This window comes from Botryllus schlosseri, chromosome 12, assembly GCF_051294905.1.
Source record: "Botryllus schlosseri isolate E-star chromosome 12, Bs_hap1, whole genome shotgun sequence".
Taxonomy (NCBI): domain Eukaryota; kingdom Metazoa; phylum Chordata; class Ascidiacea; order Stolidobranchia; family Styelidae; genus Botryllus; species Botryllus schlosseri.
Window position 1 is genome coordinate 22,525,213 of NC_137247.1, and position 25,802 is coordinate 22,551,014.

Below are 25,802 nucleotides of genomic sequence, written 5' to 3' on the forward strand. Positions count from 1 at the left end.
AGATGTTTAGGAACCACTGCCCAAATGACTTCCAGATTTCATATTTTGCAGCAGACTGGTAAATAATAACAAAATCTTTTCTGTAAATCTGCAAAATTTGTATGGACTCAAAGAAACGATTTCTTTGTTATTTAAACAAAAGTGATTGGCATTAAGCTGATATAAATACTTTTAATGCACGCCCTAGGATATTTTTAGCAGGCCCAATTTCATTATGAGTAAAATAATACTTATGGTTGTCTATCGTGGTAGTGGCAGTGATACTGATACATTCATTGTTTGTTTGTTTACAATGAAATTAGAAATCTACAAGCCGTAATTTGATCAGTTTTAAATAAGTTGTAAAGATTTTTGTTGATCATGTTTTCCGCTAACGGACGTAACCAATGAATTTGATCCATGCCCCTGTCAAGAAAGTTTATTATACTAAATGATATTTTGTTATCACTTATGCACCTTATGCATTCATTTTCATGATTGAGCCAGTTGCATGATATTTGTAGTGAGTTTGCTCTTAATCATTTGTGATGTTCGTGATTTCATCGGCTCTTCCGGGAACGGTTTCAACTGCTCATCTGAATTTATGAAACCCTGTCACAGCAGCTATTGGAAATTTCAATGTTTGCACGTATTTAATCACCCAGGTTGGGTATTATAAGTGTCATTTATTCATGAATCAATAAAATCTGATTTTATTTTGAGCCCTGCGTTCCGGTGACTAGTCAACCAGCCACTTTGAGACTGAACACTTTTTTAGGTAAACACCTTTAATTTGAACACTTCGCAACACTTCTAGGCGTTCAATTTTTGGATCACGTTTCGTGTTCATTTTTCCGGGTTGAGCAACACTTCAAAACTTACAGTGTATGACATACAGAACGCGCACACCACAATTCTACCCAACACAGCTGTCACGACACTAATGGTTGCTGGTTCGAGTCTTGGCTCTGCCATGTTTCTATGTGTCGGAGGTTTATCTGGGTTCCTCATCGCCGATCCCGCTGTAAATGCAGCGCCTTCAAAAAGCCCAGAGGAAGAGAGAGCCGAACTCTTGAAAGATGGCAGCTAAAGATCACGTTCAAGGAACAAAAGCAAAAGGAAATCTGACATTAATGAAATTCATGTACTGGGCGCAAATGACTATAATAGCGATAAGCGCCAATGATGTAATAAAACAAACAAACAAACAAAACTCAACACAGCTTTACAAAACTTGTCTGACACACGGGATTTCAAGTTAGGGCGAATTAAATTCCTTTGCGTGTCGCAATTGTACTATACTGTCTACTCAGATTGCAAGAACGTGACTCCGACGACGGAGCATATCGAAAGGTTTGGTCATCTAGCATTGGTCATGTTTAGACCAAGGTTTTGTCGCCGCTTATGTTTCTGGCATCGCATTTTATCAGCGGTTTGTTGGGCAAAACTTTCAGTCTTCATGTGCCCCGACGCAGAAGGGGTTGCCCTCGAAATGAATGAGTCTCATAGGTCCGAACACGATCGTTGCACACCTGACAATTGTACTTTTGCAGAACGGAAACACACATTTCCCTGTCTCAATTAGTCATCCTACCAAGATTTAGGAGGAGTATAAAGCTATAGAATTAGTCCTTGAAAAGCTTAACTAAAACACTCATATGCGTCTCATTTCCTTTGACTTGTAAATGAATAATTTCCTGCTGAGTCAACAAAGTGGGTAGTATCCTTATCAAACAAGAAGCTTAAATCTGGTATCTTTGATAGATTTCAGATTCGAATACTGATTAAAGATTTCAATTTCATATTAAGAAGGAGGTCACTGCAAGAAATTTCTCAAGAGATGTAGTAAATAATTTATTTCAGATGATCACGAAGCACCTAACTGCAGACATGCAGTTGGTCCGAAAATTCATGTCTGCATATGATGAACTTGGAGCAAACACGAGCATAAAAATCCACTTTCTTTCTAGTCATCTTGATATATTTCCTGATGATCTTGTCGATTAGCAAGGGGAGAGGTTCCACTAATACATCAAAACAAAAGAAAGACATCAGGGAAGATGAGAATAACATATTACGGCAGACCATTGCTTGAAAATTCCGAGAAACTGAAGTAAATCACTTACAGGCGAAAACAAAACAAAAACAATTGTGCTTTAGAATATATTAATATTATAATATTCCAACGGATTATTTCAAATTTAAAATTGGTGGTTGCAGTAAATCTGATTGATTTAATGCCAAGTTAATTGAGTATCTAGTAGGGATGGTGTGAACGTGAGCTTCACGTTCGCGTTCTGTGTATAAACCTATGAAATTTAGAGGTTCACGTCCACAAACGAACTTTGGCAGGTTCTGCACTGTGAACCTTTTCATATATACGTCATTTCGTCATTATAACATCTTTGGCTGAAATTCTTTTCATTTCAACTTCAGACCACTCTATGCATGGCGCTGGCAGCGCAAAAACATTAAACGAACATGTACCTTGCTGATCTCAACGATTTTACACGCCTTGTTACAAAGGCTAACTCGAAACATTCAGCTTTACTTTTGTGAATATTTAGTGAATATCTGCTGTGATCTTGACCCGCAATCATACAACATCAAGAATGAAATACACTACATGTATGTAGTCAATGAATGATGCTTCTTCAACCAATCAATGAAATTGATATGCATATTAAATCATTGTCTAATGTGAAAAATCTTGATTAGTTACGTCTATTGTATCACAAAAATCATATCCGTGCGATTGGGATGTAGGCTACCGTATATCTTGTTTATGGGGTAATATCGGTAGCTGGTATAGAAACCAGTTTTACACTCTTCTCAATATCTATGTAGCAATTTCAGACGGCGAATACATTGTCTGGTCTGGCCTAGACAGTCACGGCGCAATCTTTTATTTCCTTGTAAGTCCCCGCTGAAATTGTTGGCAAAGCGACCGAAGACATTGGTTTTATGGAATTTATATATCATTTGATTGCCCCAGCTGATACATTTTGCGAAGTCAACATGTACTTCAGCATCGTGGCATAATAAGACCTGAGTCGTCGCTAGGTGTCATGTACATTAATATATCATTTCACTGAAATGGACGGTTGGAATTATCTATATGACGTCACGTGACGACATAAGGTTCACGTTCGAGTTCACACAGAACCTTTCAAAAATGTTCGTTCGCGTTCACACGAACCTGAACCTTTGAGGGGGTCACACCAACCCTACTTTCTAGTTGAATACTTATATACATGACTGGATTTTATTTATGTACATTGTACATGTACATGATATCCGTGAAAGTCTATAACTATGATAAATATAATACCCCTAAATATAGTGTTGTGGCCGTATTTTGATTTAAAATGGTCTTCTATGTGTAAAAATTATAAGTATATTGAATTTCTAAACTTAATAGTACGACTAAGCCGATGTTCTATCTACACTGTAAATCCGCAAGGTCGTATTGAACACTTCATAACAATTTTTTCTGCGTACAGACACACTTTTTGGGCATATAAACGCATTGGGCCATTATCGTCGCAACGCTTCTGCGTATTTCTCCGTTTACTTGTAACACTTTGCCACTGTGGCTTATTTTCAAGAAAATTTATACTTGATAATGTATCATCAATTTCGCATTGATAAACCATCGGTACGCTTGGAGATCACATTAAATCGTGTTATATATAAAATAATATTACTCACTTGACCCAGCACTAAGTTTAAGGGTAATATTTCATTGAAATATACATATTCCCCCGTGACGCAGAGGGGTCACCACCTTCGTTACGGTAGAGCGCGCTCGATTTCAGTTTGGATTTGAATTAGTGGTTCGTCAGGCTTCAGGCAGAGAGTAGGGTACACGATAAAACTTGGCGAAATGGATATATTGAAGCAGTTTCTACTACCTGATGGCGTAAAGGATCGTAACATCCATGTACTGTAAGGTATGGAAATGCGGTAAATGTTATTGAATATATGTAATGTGAGAATAGTCATGAAATGAACTCGTTTTGACATTGCAGTAAGGTCGTTTGTTTTAGATGTTTTAGTAGGCTACTGATATCGCTCATTCATATGAATGTTCTTTAGATGTTTTGTAGTATATGATTCGTCTGATGTTATTGCTGGATGATCGAGCTTCGAATCTGATAATATATCATGCTGCGACCAGGTCCAGTACTACGGTACTGATGGGAAGCTGCTATAGAAGTAACTTTTTTGACATAAGGATAAAGGGATGTTCTCTTTATCCACACTGAAATATCCCTATGTAGGCGATATTGTGGTCCATTGTGGACAAGTACTGCAACGTCAGCAATTGAATGCCGGTATGACAGACATGCAACGGTTTTCATTGTTTTTCAACTGCAACACATTATACACTGTCCTGTTTATTCTAAGTGGTAAGGTGTTAACTAAAGCGATTTTTTTGACATGTCAAAGTAAGGTCAAAATTTTGTCAAAATTGTACCGTTAGGTCAAAAATTGCCAAAATTCTTTACAAAATCAAAATTTTGTTGGCAACTTGCATTTCGTTTGTATCATAGATGATTGCACTATAGAATGTAAACGTGGAATGGCAGCGACCGATTTTGCAGCTTCATTCCGCTTCACTGAAGCTTTACTCTACTATTACTATTACTACTATTACTATTACTACTGCAGGATTTATGACAATCCAAAAGTTGTCTTCCAGAGCTCAGAATTTACTGAATCTGGTCTTGATCGAAAGCTACTGTCGCACGGATTCCGAAAATATCAATCAAAATAGGGTCAGGCTCCGCACTTAGATGACAAATCACCCTCAACATCTAAAATTTGCATTGTTCAGAACAATCGGATGAACGCACAACAATGACCATAACAATGACCCATTGCGGCTCTTCGATTGTTCGGACAATGCCGATAATTCAGACTTGAAGGGCGAATTCTAAGCGGTTCAGTGCCTGATCATATTTTCATTTACATTTTCTGAGTCAGTGTGACAGTAGCTTTCGATCAATACCAGATTCAGGTAATTCTACGCTCTGGAAGACGACTTTTGGATTGCCATACATCCTACAGTAGCTGCCGTAAAATAAGTCTGAGTAAAGCTTCAGCGAAGCGGAACGAGGCTGCAAAATCGGTCGCTGCCATTCCACGTTTACATTCTATAATTGCACTGTCGGTGAACTTATCATTTTACAATTTACATCTTGTAGCCCACTTTATAGTCCCACCGTTGTAGACGGACCATCGTCTGGTCATTGTGAATCATAAATTGTCAAATGAAACAAATACTCAACATAGCCTATTGCACTATCCTAACTGAAGCAAGACTGCGTGGGCATTGGTTTTTCTATTAGAAACTGTATGGTGAAAAATTACGATATAGACAACTTTGTCATAATGAGAGAGAGAGTGCAGTGGACGCACAACTTCAGTGTTGCCGGCCAACAACTGCAGCTGGTGAACGTTCTTTCTTAATTCTTGCCACGCTACTTAGTAAGGACAGACACTTTCTACCCGAAAATGTAGGAAAGTATCTTTCGTTGTACTACAACAAATTTTTAATTATTGCTACCATAATACGAGATGTAACTAATACTAGAATTATTCATGAGTCGAGATTTTGATAAAATAAGTTATTTTTCATGTAAAAATTTGTCAATTTTCATGCTAAAAGATTTTTTTCAGGTCAAATTACTTCGGAAGAACAGACAGCCCCAGTCAGAAATTAGGATAAGTTCCGGTAATACAATTCTAACACTATGTGAGAAACACCTAATTTAAGTACATGGGGTCAAAATTAAGTTTTTTATCATCCAAATATGTGTGAATTTGAATTTTTTACTCAAAATCTTACCTTTTTAGGTCCAAGAAATCGCCCCAATAATAGCACAGCCAAACAAACAATCTTTTTAACAAACCATGGATCACAAGGGGTAGTATTTGTTTTGCCCAATCCCCCATTTGACTTTTCTGAGTTTATTGAGATACGGTAACTGAACTAAACTCTATTTTGCAGGTAGTATGTATTGAACTTGGCACCTTTTTGATATGCATTTGCTGTATGGAATACTGGTAAGCATCACGGTGTTTTGTAAAGTGAACTGGTATATCCTTAGAGAATAAATTTGATTATGTTGCAATCGGTTATCTTTGTGATAAAGATTTTTATGAATGTTTGCTGATAAAATTTCACAGAAATTGTTAACAATTCAGGAAGTATACTAACTGTTCCAGAGTAAAATTGGTGGTAACGTCATGTGCAACTTTCTATTCCATTAAAGACACCCCTCTGTCACGTACAACTTATTGCAGAAAAAAATAACTGTATCCAGTATGATATCTGCGTGATTACTGAGCAGTTCATTTGTATTGCGAATTTTCGCAACAAATATTTTCTTTTTGATAGTCTTTGATTGATCCTCAAATTCGTCCAACTGATGTCTACTCTTTAAAAACAGCCCCCTGGGTCTACCGTACCTGCGCTATCAGACAATGTTGACAGTGACGTGAGGAGTCGTTCGTAACGGGTTTTGTGCCAGCACAGTCATCTTATGCGATGCAGACCTTCTCAAGAACCCATGGATACATGTGATTATGTAAGCCTATTTATTCAATTTTTATATTACCATTGATTATGTAATTTGCTGGTTTTTGCAGTCCTACTTTTCTCACGAACTATCTCGCAGAGTAGCTTACGGACTATTCGATATGAGTTGAAAAAGGCTTCATCTGTGTACACTGTACAGTGAACTGTATACTCTGAACACTGAAAAGGGGTGTAGTTGAAAGTAATGAGCTCGTGTAACTTGTACTTTAACTATTGCTTACTGAACTATAATGGACTAGGTCAGTGGTTCTCAACCTGGGGGGTTGAGCACCTCTCCTGCGCTTCTGTAACCTATTACCTGTGTGAAATATTTATATTTACTTGTGCATAAAATTTAAAATTTTCCTTTGGTATTTATTGTATTTTCTAGGAGCAGCAATTGGATTTGACCAGTACAGAAAAAGAGCCGCCATGGCATGCCACGAATCAGAGACTCATCAAGCCTGGGTTGCGACCGATGGAAAGAATATGAAAAATGCCCCAAAGTGCAGGTAGTATGTATTGCAAATGGCACTTTTTTGAAAAAGATTTGTTGTTTGAAATACTGGTAAGCATCGCCATGTTTCGTAAGTAAACTGGTATATCCTTAGATAATGAATTTGATTCAGCTGCATTCGGTTATTTTTATGAATGTTTGCTGGTAAAATTTTACTAAAAGGATTAACAATCCAGGAAAGTATGGTACTCGGGCTGGAGTAAAATTGGTGTTAAGGTCACATGCAACTTTCCATTACAATAATTAATTGTTCTATGAAAGACACCCTTTTGTCACATACAATACATCCAGTCTGATATCTGCGTAAGTAAATACTGAATGCTGGTAATGTCTTATTTTGTGATAATATTGTTGATGTACAACGTTCTTTCGAGTTCTCCACTAGTTGCTGACGATTATACTATATATTAATATATTATATACTATTCAATTTTATATTGAAGTTTTGTACCTCGAAGAAGCTGTTCGAATATTGAATAGTTCCCTTGTATTGCAAATTTTTAAAACAAGTATTTTCTTTTCAACAGTCTTAGATTGATCCTCAAATTCATCCAACTGATGTCGACTCTTTTAAAAGAACCCTGGTTTCACCGTGCCTCCGCTAACAGACAATGTTGATAGTGACGTGAGCAGTCATCTGAACAGATTTTGTACCGGTGCAGTCATCTTTTGTGATACATACTTTTGCCTCAAGAACCCATGGAAACATGTGATTATGTAAGTCTATTTATTCATTTCATATATCACCATTGATTATGTAATGTGCCGGTTTTTGCAGTCCCAATTTTCTCAAAAAACTATCTATATATGCCAGACATGGGGTAATCGCGATTAGTAATCGTAATCGATTACGACGATTACAGCATTTTCAAGTAATCGTAATCGCAATCGATTACATTCGAAAAAATCCCGAAGTAATCGTAATCGTAATCGACTACTTCCCATATTTAATCGATTTCTTTGTGAAAGAACGATTACTTTTTATTTGTACAAGGACTGTGACATAAACTGAACACTCGTGAACAAGAAATATATATTATACCAGTTATTGAGAGCACAAACGTCTGATTTTCAAATGCCACTGCTCATTATTACGTCAGAGGTAGCCTATTAGCTTTGCTCGTCTTTGCGTAGGAAGTATCCACACATAGTAAATAGACATTCGATGTACATTTGTGTTATTGTAAGAAAACCCACCGTGCTGTATATCGGTTTATCAATACATTTCAGACGCCACTACCTCGCATCATGATAATTAATCATAATCACCTCTCTGCCTAAGTTAACATAGCAACTTTTGCATTGATGTTTGGTTATGCTTAGTTAAACTATAGAATGTAATAGTTCTAATTCTATAGTTAAATGCAGTTTCACCGTTACTGCTTGGCGAGCAGTAGGCCTATGGTACGAACGTACAGCAGACATCGGTTTAAAATTCTGTACTCGCCAAGTAAAACATTACGATTTCCACAACGAAGCATTAAAATCAACAGCTGCTGATATATTCATCATAACTGGGCCGTTGTTTGGCCGTTTCTCGTAATGGCAGCTTGCATTATCTGCATCAAGTTGAATTTTATGTTCACTTTCTGTTATTCTCATAATATTCTACCCAAAACGGGTCGCTCTTTTACAATTCTTTCCTGAACATTTGGACCTGCCGTCATAGCCATCGGCTTATATACCATGTTAGGGTGGGTTGTAGCTAGAATCAGGATCAAAACAACAAAAGCGTCCTCCAACCAAACTTTGGTCTTGGGCCCCCATAGGGTAGTCAATTTTAAAGTCGAAGATTTAATTTCGTCAATAATATTGGTAATTGCATTATATTGCATTTCTAATCCTGTCTATGCGCCCGATGGTCAGATTTACCTGAAGAGCGGGGGGAATGGGGGAGGGGGTCGTAATTCATAATTATAACATCTGGTGTCTTGCAACAATTACTTTATTGTATGTTGTTAATTCGTGACCTCCTGTCTGTTACATAGCCAAAAGATATTGGTTGTAGTGGCCCAAACAACAGACTAAAAGAAAAACTTGCGTGAGAATCACACACAAATTGTCATGTCTAATGCTCTGTGGGTGCCCGGGTGGCATTTGCATCGTGGGCTCGGATTAGAAAGAATGGACTATTAGTCACGCCCACCCAGCGCGGCTATTAACAATGGACACATACCCCAAGTTTTGGCCAATGTCTTTCTTCAATAGCACACTCCGTGGAGTCTCATGTTGGCCGAAACTGCATATGTCTTTTGATGTGTCAAGGAGCGGTATTGTACGCTTTATTTCTTGAGGGGGAGACGTATGCATTTCAAAATCAAGCTATCTAGAGACATTTAAATCGCAAAGCTCAAAGAGATATTCCAAGTTAATGAAATCTCTCGAAAATGCTCTATAATTTATGTTGGTTTACAAAATACTTTTGAGTCCCGTCCAACCACGCTCCCCACCCTATTGGGGAATTGGGGATGCGGCAGTTATGGACCTGGCAAGAATGCAAATCATTGGGTGCGATAAACGTCTTCTATAAAATGGGCAATGGGTACATTATGACGTAACAAGGAAACGTCATATCTTTTTTAAAGACAGTTGTTATATCATTGGGCCTTTCCAGCGCAATCCATGTATTGTCATCCAATATAACTACTACGATGCAAAATAAATGTAATCGTGAGTAATCGTGATTACTTTTCCAATGTAATCGTAATCGTAATCGACTACTTCCCGATTTTGCTGTAATCGTAATCGTAATCGTAATCGCGTTATTCAGAAGTAATCGTAATCGCAATCGATTACATTCATGAAGTAATCACCCCATGTCTGATATATGCTATATTAGCTGAAGAGAGGCTTGATCTGTGTACATTGAACAGAGGTGTTGTTGAATGTGAAGAGCTGATGTAACTTGTATTTAAACTACCGCTTACTGAACTATACTTGGAACATCAAATGGAGATCATTTCCCATGTCGTGCTAATTCCAATTAATTTTGTTAGTTAAATTATATCAGGAATGAAGGATTTTGAAAGATTGAGAACAGTTACAATTACCGCAATGAAGGAAAAGTATTCAACACCTTCGATAAGATGTCACAAAGTTTTCATACTAAAGACAATCAATGTGTCCTTTGTCTGGTATATTTTCTCGTCTCAATTCAAAGCACCTATAAAATCTTGGAATCAAAGTTATATGTAAAGCCTACCGTATGTCAATTATAATAATGGAAAACCGAACCCATAAGGATGACAATTCTACTACATTTATTGTCGGATCTTGTTTGCAATCAATTACATTTTCAGCGAAACGAGGTTGATGAAGTCAACTGTCATCTCAAAGCCAAATTGAGAGACAAACGAATATAATCCAAGACCCAAGCGCATGTCTTATTGAAACAGGTACCGTAATCTTTCTTTTTTGTGGACCATACAAATTTACATAGACCTGCGACGTTCTGCTATAACTGTCATTTTGAGTTACAGTTCTGCATTCTCACTGTTGCCTGTGCGTCTGAATGTCAATGTAAATGTCAAAATGGCCGAATTGAAAAAAAACGCAGACCTGATTCAAGATGTTTTTATTAGTCGTTATGCTAATTTTAGTCCTTCTTCCTGTTCAACTCTACAACAAACGATAGGCCTAGATTGTTCTTAAAGTGTATCAGTTACAGCAATTCAGCTATATAATTCATATATACCTCATAACTGTATGTTTTGTTGAAGATGATGATTTTCATATCACTTGAGACATTGTTAAACTGTTTTATATATTATACATATTGTACAAGCTGCTGTACTCATCTTTGGAATATTCTAGAACTTTGATAGTCAACCTCGAGTCTTCCAGTAAGAGTAATGATGACTCATTTTGAAAGTGTTCCGGTTTCTGGTGTATCTTGGAGTTGATCATATAATAACTCTTGTATATTGGTTTCAAAACTGACTCCACCATGTGCGTGCAGTGTCTTAGGCCGCTGGCTGTATGAACAGGTCACTGTAATACACTCTGCTATGTCTGTGAATTGAACTGTCATTGCCTAGTAAAAGTACAGATTCAGAATTTCATCATGTTCGACTTACAGCAGATTGTGGTTTATCATATGTACAAGTAATTGAAGTAATGTTAACAAAAAAAAGATCCGAGACTGTTGTTGCTTGCAAGAAGTTGCACAGTGGTGAAACTTTTCTAGGTGGTGATGGTTTTCCTTCTGGTAGACAGATAAAGAGAGTTGTTTGATCACAACTAAAGTGATCAAAGTTGAGCATACCCTCAGTGACTTGTCTTTTAGTTGGGCGTATTCCAGAAGGAAAACCATCAACACCTTGAAAAGTTTCTCCAATATGCAACTTCTTGCAAGCAACAACAGTCGTGGATCTTTTTTTGTTAACATTACTTCAATAACTTGTACATATGATAAACCACAATCTGCAGTAAGTCGAGCATGATGAAATTCTGAATCTGTACTTTTACTAGACAATGACAGTTCAATTCACAGACATAGCAGAGTGTATTACCGTGACCTGTTCATACAACCAGCGGCCTGAACCACTGCACATGGTGGAGTCAGTTTTGAAACCAATATACAAGAGTTATTATATGATCAACTCTAAGATACACCTGAAACCGGAACACTTTCAAAATGAGTTATCATCACTCTTACTGGAAGACTCGAGGTTGACTATCAAAGTTCTAGAATATTCCAAAGATGAGTACAGCAGCTTGTACAATATGTATAATATATAAAACAGTTTAACAATGTCTCAAGTGACATGAAAATCATCATCTTCAACAAAACATACAGTTATGAGGTATATGTGAATTATATAGCTGAATTGCTGTAACTGATTCACTTTTGAAACAATCCAGGCCTATCGTTTGTTGTAGTGTTGAACAGGAAGATACCCGTTCCACCAAGTTCATGACATAAAGGTTTGTGATGATGTACTATGATGAAAGTTCAATCATTCTCTCTTCCTCATCATAATTGTGCTACGTTCATATAGAAATTAATTGATAGATCCCGCCGACCATGATTTTGTTGTTAAAGCAGCAATGTAACAAATTGTAACATGCAAATTGGCATTGCAAACTTGGTAAAACTACCAACATTTTTAATGGCGCTATAAAAATCATTAATTTGCTTATAATTTTTTTTCTGTACATTTTCAAGACAAAGTTCTATGGCAGTGAGATAGAAACATGGTGCTTCCGCAGCTTTTAAGCCCAAAACTAGCTTTCTAGCATAAGCGGTTATTGAGATATGGCAAAATCAGCTATTTTCGGCTCGTTCGGTGAAATTGCACGGCCACTAGAGGGTGCAAAAACCTAAAATTATGATAGAAGTGATTCATTTGAGATTTGGGACCAAATATCAAAGGCACTTTTTGAAATTCAAATTTTTCTTTTTTTCACTCCACCTTATTTTACATGTATCCGAACGCCTTTCCTAAGCTTGTGTAACCTGCGTGTGTGAAATCTTTATATTTATTTCTGCATAAAATTTAGAATTTTCATTGATATATTCAAAACTTTGGAATTTATTCACATTTTCAAGGAGCACAACTTGGAGTCGACCAGTAGAAAAGAAACAAACGCCATGGCACGCCACGAATCAGAGATTGACCGAGCCTGGATTGCAGCTGATGGCAAGAATATAAAACTGCTTCAGTGAAAATGGAGTATTCAGAAACATTCTTGACGTTTTGAGCTGCTACGCATTGGATTGTCATACCCTAAAGGAGTGGTTGTCAAACAGGAGAAAGCATTTGAAGCGACGTGAAGCCGCTGTAAACTAAAATCTTTTTCGCACATGCATGCATGGCAGCTTGTAGTTATTTCTCTGTGTATGGTGAGAATTTAATATTTGAATATTCTCTCGCGTGTCCAAAAATTTTTAAGAACCACTGCCCTAATGACTTCCATATTTCATATTTTGCAGCAGACTGGTAAATAACAACAAAATCTTTTCTGTAAATCTGCAAAATTTGTATGGACTCAAAGAAACGATTTTTTTGTTATTTAAACAAAAGTGATCGGCATTAAGCTGATATAAATACTACTAATGCAAGCCCTACGATATTTTTAGCAGGCCCAATTTCATTAAGAGTGAAAAATTACTTATGGTTGTTTATCGTGGTAGTGGTATTGATACTGATACATTCATTGTTTGTTTGTTTACAATAAAATTAGAAATTTACAGGCCGTAATTTGAACAGTTTTAAATAAGTTGTAATGATTTGTGTTGATCATGTTTTCCGCTAACGGGCGTAACCAATGAATTTGATTCCATGCCCCTGTCACGAAAGTTCAGGATACTAAATGATATTTTTCCATCACTATCCCTAATTCCCTATGCATTCATTTTCATCATTGAGCGATTTGCATGATATTTGTAGTAAGTTTGCTCTTAAGCATTTGTGATGTTCGTAATTTCATCGACTCTTCCGGGAACGGTTTCAACTGCTGATCTGAATTTATGAAACCCTGTCACAGCAGCTATTGGAAATTTCAATGTTTGCACGTATTTAATCACCCAGGTTGGGTATTATAAGCGTGATTTATTCACGAATCAATAAAATCTGATTTTACTTTGAGCCCTGCGTTCCGGTGACTAGTCAACCAGCCACTTTGAGACTAAACACTTTTTAGGTAAACACCTTAAATTTGAACACTTCGCAACACTTCTAGGCGTTCAATTTTTGGATCACGTTTCGTGTTCAATTTTCCGGGTTGTGCAACACTTCCGAATTTACAGTGTAGCCATTACAACAAAAATGGGAGCTTTCGGTCAAAATAGCCCCATGTGTGATCTCCAGGCCAGTTTATTTTTGGATATTGGGTTTTATTTTTGGAGATTCTCCAAAAATAAGATTTGAAAACATCCAAAAATAAACTTTTTTTGATTGATTTTTTTCAAGTTTTTTAGTAAAATAAACGAGTCAGAGCAGTGTAAATACTGCTGAAACAACCAGGAAACTCACAAAAACACACGCAAAACAGCATGTGTGTGAGGCAGAGGGTCTCCGAAACGCCAAACGTAGGCTACATCCACTCACTGGAAGGACCAGAGGCGTGGCGACAAGGGTTGAAGAGGCGGCATGGTATGAAATCGAACGAGCGTGGTGCGGGCTGCACCACTGGACCTTGTGGCGCAGGCCGAATACCGCCACCTCTACAGCAATCACTTCGTCCACACGATGATGGGACTGAATGCTGGTTACCTCAGACAGCAACAGGACTTGATCCAGGAGATGAAAAGTACGTACCCCAAGTTTGTTGACACCTGTTGGTTGTCAATTAAGAAGATGACCACTTGGTTAACTAGACACCGTACCCAACTCCTCGGTGTTATAAACTAGAATAGTCCGGCCTGTGCACCTTAGCCGCAGTGGTGGATCCAACTGATCGTCCTCGATCGCATGGCCACGGAACCGAGCACCACCGTCACGAAGCTTCAGGGACTTGCCCATCTGATTGTGGAGCAGCAAGAGAAGCTCCATCGCCTGGTCGAACGCCTTCAAGCTCAGTGCCCAGCTGAGGACTGGGACAATGACACCCACGGCAAGGAAGGTTTTCTGGTTAGACGGTGCTGGGTTATCAAGTTCACTGAGGCTCGCAACTTCGTGGAGGATCAGGGGTGTGCACTGTGCAGTCCTCAACGTTCTCGATAATATCGACGAAGAGGAGAAGCAGTCCACGTTCGCGGCAGCAGAGAGAATTTATTGCAGGGCTCATCGACGGCATAAATAAAATTGAAGTTGCCGACAATTAAAGGGTCCTGCCCTGTGGTGCAACCTTGTAGGCAGGACAGAACAAACACTTCTTGCTCTTTTAGATTCTAATATTATCAACAAGAGTGATACATATATATATGCTACTTTATTTGCAGCTCAGTGAATTGATCGACAAACACCGGGGTGGGCACCTGAGTAGATACAGAATATCAAAGACCAATTCCAATCCATATCTCTCCGATACAGAATGGACGAGTAGTATGTACAAGCGCCCACGTGTCCATCCACGCCCTCATTCAAATTTGAATTATCCCGCTATTTTTTCAAATTTATTTTTAGTTTTTTTTTTTTAATTCTTTAAATTCTACCCGCCATTCAGAAATCGCTGCATTATGTAAACATAGCCTACCCTAGACTCGAACTGAGGACCTCCTGGCTTGTAGATCAGAACTGTAACCACTACACTATCGCGTCGAGATGAATTCCTCGTCTGTATTGTAGGTCTTAAATGCTGTCAGCTGTGAAATGAGATAGAGCACAAACATTGATCACACATTTTTAATATCTTACCCATCACCATTTATTAGATGGGATATCTACATGATAATAAGTGCGATAATGTTTTTGTCAGCCTCGGCAAACTATCACGCTCGCTGATATCCTAGTCCGTATTGAAGCTTTTAAAAGGCTGTCAGCAACAAACATTGAATGAACTTCATACACGACTAAGCTATTGCTAGCTACCTCTAATTAGGTTCGTTATTACTAATCATTGACGCATATTTAATTAATGCAACATCGATTCCGCGACGATTAACATTCTCCGTAACCATTACACTATCGTGCTCGCTGCTAATCCATGTCCGTATTGAAGCTTTTAAAAAACGTTGTCTAATAAGGGGCAAGCATTGAAAACACATTTGTTATTGGCGCGACAATCACCATATATTTTTCGGGATATCCACATGATAATGGTCCCTATTGACCTCAGAAAAGGATTCAGGTCCATTTTCCGGCCTCAAGAAAGCTACCATTAAATTAGAGATGGCTACCGTACGCTTCCGAGCCCGCGCTCTCAATTGTAAGGCGAGGCGACGAGTGTACCAGTACCATTACAGACGTACAACGAACGATCAATGTAAGTGTCTCTGTAAATCAGGAGCAATAATAAGCGACGAGTGTGCCATCAACATTATAGACGTACAAACGAGCATATTCAACTAGCATTGATGCTTTATCGATATAGCGCAGTATGTGTAGCTGGATGCTAACCAATTCGCATTTAACAATGCGACCCGCGCACAATTATGTAGCCCGATTTTCGTTGAATATTGACGACCCCAATAAATCGAATGAGCTCTTTTCCGCAGACATCTATGACACAGCTGTCAGTCCGGTGGACACGAACTTGAGATTCCGTGGGGTTACATTCCGCATCAAATAAGATCAGAGCGCCTTTTCTCGCTTTCAGGATTTGGACTGATGCGTCCGGCCTATGTCGCAACACTACAATATGTGGTAACACGAACCTGTGCACACGTACACTGTACAGTTGTTATTTGTAGTGTCATCGTCGCCCGCCAATGCGATAAACTCCCAACGGCTGACACATTGGCCTTCAATCTAATACCAGCATAATTTTTGTAGGTCGAGAACAAGGGTAATTTAATTGCAACTAAAATGCCTGCGGCTTGTTTTGGCTCGAGGGTCGAATGCAACATATGAATCCATTCGCGTTACGCACTATAGCCTATTTAGGATGATGAGCCAAAACGCGTAGGCGAGGGCATGAAGATAATAACTAGCCTATATATTTAGAACAAATCAAGCATTGATTTCACGATAACGTATTCGTTATAACGTCATAAAAATTTAGCGAGTTTTATAAGCTGCTTATCCTCAATAACCAATTTACGGAAATTAGTGAAGAAGTGGATTGTACAGATTCTTAGAACTGCACGACAATCTGGTTATAGATTTGCTGATGGTACCTGCTGCCAGCATCATAACCAAGCAACCTTTACTTACCCGTCAGCTATGTCTTACTATGTAAAACATGCATTCTGCACGTTCTTCCGTGTAGACGAACGTAATTTACCGATGTCCTAAATATTCAATTAATTCGGCTACTTTATGTGGCAGCTCATAATTTGAAATCAGCAACGACTTCATTACATTACAAGTCTTACAGTTTACGTTACTTCTTGCTCGTTTCTTTACTACAAAAAGCGTTTATATTCGACTCGTCGCATTTTAGATTGCTTCGAGTCGTGGCGGTAGTTATGAATAAGTTAATATTGTGCCTACTGCCCAGTGCACCTATAGATGCGGAATCTACTTAACACGCGCATGGATCGCTTATTTCAATAAATGGCATAAAGTAATAAACGTGCTGGAGTTGTCAATCTAAAATCACATTCATGATACGAAATAAGTCATTGTCATTTTGAATTTATGGGATGTTTATAAACTACCTTTGAAAATGCGCGGGCCCCGTAGTCAGGTTATTGCACCAGCAATAAAAAAATAACATAGTAAGTATATTCCGGGCGATAAAATATTGTATATTTTTGAATACATTTCATCCATATCTACAAATATATCTTGATGCTATCGTGAGCCACTAAAATGTTGTCCGCATGCGGTCCGCTTACCGTAGTTTGCTCATCCCTAGTTTTAATCATAATCTTTCGAGTAAGTTCTGTTTTGTTGGTAGGCAAGCCCTACCAGAGTATATTTTGATAAAGGCAGGAGTAAATCGTTCTCGAGCACCAGAGAATAAGGGTAATTTAATTGCAACTAAGGTGCCTGCGGCTTGTTTTGGCTCGAGGGTTGAATGCAACATATGGATCCATTCGCGTGACGCACTATAGCCTATTTAGGATGATGAGCCAAAACGCGTAGGCGAGGGCATGGAGATAATAACTAGCCTATATATTTAGAGCAAATCAAGCATTGAATTTATGATAACGTATTCGTTATAACGTCATAAAAATTTAGCGAGTTTTATAAGCTGCTTATCCTCAATAACCAATGTGCGGAAATAAGTGAAGAAGTGGATTGTACAGATTCTCAGAACTTCACGACAATCTGGTTATAGATTTGCTGATGGTACCTGCTGCCAGCATCATAACCAAGCAACCTTTACTTACCCGTCAGCTATGTCTTACTATGTAAAACTTGCTTTCTGCACGTTCTTCCGTGAAGACGAACGTAATTTACTGATGTCCTAAATATTTAATTAATTCGGTTACTTTATCTGGCAGCTCATAATTTGAAATCAGCAACGACTTCATTACATTACAAGTCTTACATTTTACGTTACTTCTTGATCGTTTCTTTACTGCAAAAAGCGTTTATATTCAACTCGTCGCATTTTAGATTGCTTCGAGTCGTGGCGGTAGTTATGAATAAGTTAATATTGTGCCTACTGTCCAGTGCACCTATAGATGCGGAATCTACTTAACACGCGCATGGATCGCTTATTCCAAATAAATCGCTTAAAGTAATAAACGTGCTGGAGTTGTCAATCTAAAATCACATTCATGATACGAAATAAGTCATTGCCATTTTGAATTCATGATATTTTTATAAACTACCTTTGAAAATGCGTGCGCCCCCGAAGTCAGGTCATTGCACCAGCAATAAAAAAAAAAGTAACATAGTAAGTTTAATCAGGTCGACAAAATATTATATATTTTTTGAATACATTTCGTCCATATCTACAAATATATCTTGATGCTATCGTGAGCCACTAGAATGTTGTCCGCATACGATCCGCTAACCGTAGTTTGCCTATCCCTGGTTTTAATCATAATCTTTCAAGTGAGTTCTGTTGGTAGACAAGCCCTACCAGAGTATATTTTGATAAATGCGGGAGTAAATCGTTATCGAGCCCCTTTCGTTAGCAACTTCTTCAGTAACACAAAATGGGTGACCAATCGCGACCTCTCGAAATAAATGAACAGCATGCAATATGAACAGGACATGAAGCTACGATGTCCGATAATTCCTTTCAATTAAAGTAGAAGTATATAGCTATTTCCGACCGAGTAAAACGTTACTCGCCATTGCGCTGTCGATAGTAGTGAGAAATGACATTCGTTTACTTTCGATAAATCCAACATACGGGCTCATGTCGAGGGCAATTTTTAGAACTCTAATATCGCATAGCCTAACTTTGCAATATTTTTCGATTTATTTAGTCATGTTTTCCTTGCAATAGCCATTCAGCATCGCGAAAATTCACAGTAGCCTACAATTTAGAATAAACTGCTACCTTTCATCAAGGTCGTTGAAAAAGTACTTATCAACATTTAACTATCATGGCATAGTAAACTTCTACTCAAGTAAGAGAAGTAGCGGTTGTAAGATGATTAGAAAACTAGTATTACGGACCTAGTTTTGCCTAAAACCTAAATAACAACACGTTATCTGATCCCTTCCGAATCGCGAGATTGAATATCCCTGAAAAATGAATAATATTCATAATATTCACATTGCTATACATGAAATTTGCTCTGACATTGGCCATAGTGACCATTTAGAATTGGATATTCAAGGAGTCGATATTTTTTCGATGCGCCTAGTGCACTAATTCGAGTGCTGAAATCCGAATCGACTATGTTTGCTATAATGATTCGAGTCGAGTTGTAAAATTAATTAGCGAGCACTGAAATTACAGTAATATAGTTATATGACCGATGCGAAATTTGGTAGCCATTTCCCCGGAATAGTAATCAATCCGAAACATTATGATGAATAGATAATGTTGAAGAAACATAAAAATATCATCAATGGTGTATGTATTATGAAACTGGAAGTATCGTATTTGCGGTAGACCGAAATTAGTTTCCAATTCGTAATTTCAACCGCATTGGTAGTTTTTTCATAAAAATAAATCAACAAATACTTTGATGCTAGTTTCAAAATAACGTAAATCTCTTAATGAATTTTCCTTGAATAGTAATTAATCCGAAACATTATCATGCAAGGTCTGGGAAACATAAAAATATCATTAATGTGGTATGTATAGTGAAACAGGCAATATTTTCTTTGCGGTTACCAGAGAATATGTTCTAATTCGTAATTTCAACCCCATCATCAGTGTCTCATAATAATGAATTAGCAAATCCTTGGATCTTAATTTTCAAAGTAGCTTAGCTTAGATATCTGAATGAGCTCTGACTCGCTGTTATCTTCAAACCATGGAATTATTACGAGTATCACCATCGGTCACTGAAGAAAAGGATGATATTATATCCGGGGCATATTCCTTGGCCAGGAATTTTATCATGTACGAACTAGACGGACCAAGCGTTAAAGCAAATACGAATGCGGAGACAACCTTACGGCGAGTTGGTGATGAAATGTTCGAGCGACATCGAACTGTCGTAAACGCAATCTCTAAACGTCTCCGATACAGTATTGTTGAAGTCGATGAAAAATATGAAGAATATTCTGCGGATGAGCGGATGTTTCTGATGATAGCTGATGAAATTTTTAAAGATACCCAAGAAAATTGGGGTCGGATTGTATTTGTGTTTGTGCTGGGTAGCATTCTTGCTCGCAAAAACGAGGAAGAGCATCACGCTGATAATATAGAACGTATCATACAGTCAGTCGGGAATTACATCGGTAGGAGAAGACGAAAGTGGATAGGGGAAAATGGAGGATGGGTAAGCGATTTTGCATGCCCTGATAAGGATTTGGGAATTATCGTTTAGCTTGAGGTACTGTGTACCTGCTCTCGAGAGCCCATACCATCTATCGATAATGAAACTTAGCTTGCACTTCACAATTCGGTTTTCAATTCACATTTTGTCATAAGGCCCAGAAATTTACAGACTAAGCGCTCCGAGCTTTGAATTACCTAGCAAGTACGGTGACTTTCCTCTGCAAGATTTGGAACCCTTACATTTTTTTCTTTGTTTCAGGACAGTTTTGTAGGATTTTTTGATAACGCAGCTTTCGATGATAGCAAAGTTTGGAAGAGGCTCATGTTTGCCGGAATTGGACTGACGTCTATTGCAATGGCAATAACAAGATCATGGATACTCCTTGGCCATACATCATGTAATATTTTTTAGATAATATATTTCTTCGCCGTTTCATTACATCAATTTTCACTGTAGGACGGATGCAGTTTCTTCTGAGATTACATGAAAGATTGATCCATAAAACCGTCTTTATCTGGAACATTTCTATTCTTCAAATTTATCCAGCTACGTAAGGGAATTGTTAGGTTACCTAGCAAACGCCGCAGGTCATATTTGACCCAATTCCGACCATAGTTGCGACAGGGAGTTATGACAGCTCAAAATCATCCATCTTTCTATGCCAAATATCGTTGGTTCTCCACGACCAAATATCGTGTTCTATAAATATTGTGTATATGGAACAGATATAAATGTTGCTATTTTGTTGTTATTTACGAAGAATACTTTGCTCAGTAATTAATTTCACGGGGATTCTAAACTTCAATACATACAAGTGAGCCAAGTTACATTTACCTGGGTTAACCTGTAGTGTTATGTAATTACCTACAATTTTACCAAGACGTAGCGAACACGATAAGTAATATGAAGTGAAGGAATAAGGGGGCCAAATCCCAATGTATAGATGCATATTTATGCGGAAATATCGTCTTACCGGACGAATGCAATTGTTTCCTTAAAGTGTTCCTGTCTACGCCATTCAAGCGCGGTAAGATCGGTTTGTGTTGGCGACATTCAGGATGATATTTCACGAAGCTCTGAATGGTAGTCACATATTCCTCGTCGATTCTTGTTCTATCGCTGTCACTGAGGTCGAATGCCTTTAGCTGTTCATTGAATAATTGATTATTAGGCGGTTTAGATCAATTTCATAAACGAAATCTGAACTACATTGCTTTATTGAGAACCACGAGAGAGCAGGAAATAACTTACTGTAGCGCATCGCTTCCCCATCTCTTCGGTAAAATTCCTGATTTGCAATGAAAGCATCTTGCAATTACTCAGGTTGAATTCTTCAACGCGGGTTTTATGCAGGATTTCAGTTACTGTTTTGTAGCAGGAGGAAATGTCAGGATTTCTACTCAAATCCAGCGAATGCAGCTTAAACACAGTGTGATGTTCAAATATTTTACGACGCTACAAACAGCTCAGTTGCTGTAACAATGATATTTATCGACGACAGAGCAATAATATCAATTTCTGCGCCTCATCGTAAAACTGGTGTAATACAGAAATTGATAAACGTCGATAGGATTTGAAGAAACTGCCGAAACTACCATTAATATGAATGAGCGATAGAAAACCTTCCGCTCATAAGCAATATGACACTTTTTATCAGCAGACGTGATCACGAATGCCTTATTGATGGTAAAATCGCTCGCTAATTGAAATGCTATGCCTGACCTTGATTGGAACTCATATTAGTAGTACACTATGCTTGTTTATTTAACTTGCAAGAAAACAAAACAGATCTAGCTAAAATGGATCACCTCATGATTTCCGAGACCATTATTCAACGAAGTTAATGACTGTTCAGTGATCATCTTATTGGCAAGCTGAGAGTCGAACTGCCTTCGTGTTATGCCTTTTCGCGAAGCGTCCGATTTCTTGCAATCCTACCGGTTCCAAATCCGTATTGTAACTTAGATCGAGTTTATCAACCTACAAAATACAGCAAATTATTCTGAAAACGACACACAAAATTGTGGAAACGAATGGCTACCTCGATTTCACCAAAACATTCAAAAGCATGAATTTCATCGGGTGTAAGGTCGCATCCTTTCATCACAAGGCTAACTGCTTTGTCTTTACAAAATAAGGGCGGCAGTGCAGCCATACACTCTTCATCCAGACAATTATAACTGATGTCGAGATATTGGCGCTAAACGAATATGGGAAACTGACAATTTACGACCAGAATTAATCGGCGATGAAGACAAACATTACAAACTTATAACAGAGAAATGTTGATTAGCCAGTCACGTCATAATAGATTAGCGAAATGTTCTGAGATTAAAATAGCATTTCCGTGATTCCTCTCAAATGGACTCTTTGCAACCAGTCATAAAGAATATGACTATTGACATTACTACATTACTCACTAGTCACTACATTACTCAACATAAGGAATTTCAAATTGATCATGATCCATAGGTATTGATTGATGATACATCCTCTTATCACCTGTAGCATATGTGAATTATCGTGAATTCATGATCAGAAAATAAAATTATTATTCATTCTAATCAACATCCAATGTGTTTTGGTGTTGGACGATTTCAATATTTCGATAAGTCGGATAAAATGATGATACGTGGCATATATACTCAAGCAAGAAACTGCTCCAGTACCAACACCTCCACGTATATACCAATAACATAAGACTAAATCATGCTAGTTCGCAGAGTTTAGTCAACCATTGTACAGTTTATGCGCTATGAGAATATCGAGTTAATCCAATTACATCATCATAAAGTTTATCCAAGAGTCAAAACTATATTATTTTCCAGTATTGTATGGACTAAATTATTAGAAATAAACATCCAAAAAGTTTAAGCTTTGGTTTTTACTTTACAAGAATAATTTATATACTTTATTATAATCATGGTAGGGTACTTGTAATAACGAAGGTGATTTTTAACAACAAGCTATCATTAATTTCATCAATGACACAAGCTAATTGATAAATTTTGAAATTGACTGTAAGATATTAAGCTAATCGTCAGAGTCGACGGCAATAAAACTATTTTACTTGAGTAATATTTATCGCTACATAAATATCGTTACGCCTTCGGTACGATGTGAATAGTTGTCTCGTGCGGCATCCGTTGCGTGTCGTCACCCTTCGTACACCGTCGAGGAATAGGCTACCCGGCTCCGTTGACTTGTGACTATTTGTCGTAGACTTAAGTTGTGATATTGTAAGTTTCGAGGTTCTAAGATGGGTACGTTCTGGTAAAAAGGAGTCCGCGAATACAATAAAGAGACAATCCTGAGGATGCTGCCCGCCCCTATTTAATCCTTATTATTGGCCCCGAACCCAGAGCGGGGCGGGCGTCATCCTCAGGATTGTCTCTTTATTGTATTCGCGGACTCCTTTTTACCAGAACGGACCCATCTTAGAACCTCGAAACTTACAATATCACAACTTAAGTCTACGACAAATAGTCACAAGTCAACGGAGCCGGGTAGCCTATTCCTCGACGGTGTACGAAGGGTGACGACACGCAACGGATGCCGCACGAGACAACTATTCACATCGTACCGAAGGCGTAACGATATTTATGTAGCGATAAATATTACTCAAGTAAAATAGTTTTATTGCCGTCGACTCTGACGATTAGCTTAATATCTTACAGTCAATTTCAAAATTTATCAATTAGCTTGTGTCATTGATGAAATTAATGATAGCTTGTTGTTAAAAAACACCTTCGTTATTACAAGTACCCTACCATGATTATAATAAAGTATATAAATTATTCTTGTAAAGTAAAAACCAAAGCTTAAACTTTTTGGATGTTTATTTCTAATAATTTAGTCCATACAATACTGGAAAATAATATAGTTTTGACTCTTGGATAAACTTTATGATGATGTAATTGGATTAACTCGATATTCTCATAGCGCATAAACTGTACAATGGTTGACTAAACTCTGCGAACTAGCATGATTTAGTCTTATGTTATTGGTATATACGTGGAGGTGTTGGTACTGGAGCAGTTTCTTGCTTGAGTATATATGCCACGTATCATCATTTTATCCGACTTATCGAAATATTGAAATCGTCCAACACCAAAACACATTGGATGTTGATTAGAATGAATAATAATTTTATTTTCTGATCATGAATTCACGATAATTCACATATGCTACAGGTGATAAGAGGATGTATCATCAATCAATACCTATGGATCATGATCAATTTGAAATTCCTTATGTTGAGTAATGTAGTGACTAGTGAGTAATGTAGTAATGTCAATAGTCATATTCTTTATGACTGGTTGCAAAGAGTCCATTTGAGAGGAATCACGGAAATGCTATTTTAATCTCAGAACATTTCGCTAATCTATTATGACGTGACTGGCTAATCAACATTTCTCTGTTATAAGTTTGTAATGTTTGTCTTCATCGCCGATTAATTCTGGTCGTAAAATGTCAGTTTCCCATATTCGTTTAGCGCCAATATCTCGACATCAGTTATAATTGTCTGGATGAAGAGTGTATGGCTGCACTGCCGCCCTTATTTTGTAAAGACAAAGCAGTTAGCCTTGTGATGAAAGGATGCGACCTTACACCCGATGAAATTCATGCTTTTGAATGTTTTGGTGAAATCGAGGTAGCCATTCGTTTCCACAATTTTGTGTGTCGTTTTCAGAATAATTTGCTGTATTTTGTAGGTTGATAAACTCGATCTAAGTTACAATACGGATTTGGAACCGGTAGGATTGCAAGAAATCGGACGCTTCGCGAAAAGGCATAACACGAAGGCAGTTCGACTCTCAGCTTGCCAATAAGATGATCACTGAACAGTCATTAACTTCGTTGAATAATGGTCTCGGAAATCATGAGGTGATCCATTTTAGCTAGATCTGTTTTGTTTTCTTGCAAGTTAAATAAACAAGCATAGTGTACTACTAATATGAGTTCCAATCAAGGTCAGGCATAGCATTTCAATTAGCGAGCGAATTTACCATCAATAAGGCATTCGTGATCACGTCTGCTGATAAAAAGTGTCATATTGCTTATGAGCGGAAGGTTTTCTATCGCTCATTCATATTAATGGTAGTTTCGGCAGTTTCTTCAAATCCTATCGACGTTTATCAATTTCTGTATTACACCAGTTTTACGATGAGGCGCAGAAATTGATATTATTGCTCTGTCGTCGATAAATATCATTGTTACAGCAACTGAGCTGTTTGTAGCGTCGTAAAATATTTGAACATCACACTGTGTTTAAGCTGCATTCGCTGGATTTGAGTAGAAATCCTGACATT

The 25,802-nt window shown here is 37.7% G+C and overlaps 2 long non-coding RNA genes across 4 annotated transcripts in view; both read left to right on the forward strand.

Moving 5' to 3' along the window:
• The window catches only part of LOC145452464 (uncharacterized), a 258,146-nt gene that overhangs the window by 123,275 nt on the left and 109,069 nt on the right, over nucleotides 1–25,802 (forward strand). The gene's annotated exons all lie outside the window — the stretch shown is intronic.
• LOC145452340 (uncharacterized) lies at nucleotides 3,472–13,672 on the forward strand. 2 transcript variants are annotated; one of them, XR_013919306.1, is made up of 7 exons: nucleotides 3,472–3,932; nucleotides 5,665–6,051; nucleotides 6,386–6,575; nucleotides 6,957–7,077; nucleotides 7,610–7,799; nucleotides 10,382–10,477; nucleotides 12,634–13,672. It is a non-coding gene; the product is annotated as an uncharacterized LOC145452340 (long non-coding RNA). The 2 variants fall into 2 exon arrangements; XR_013919305.1 differs by having other exon boundaries at nucleotides 3,481–3,932; nucleotides 5,996–6,051.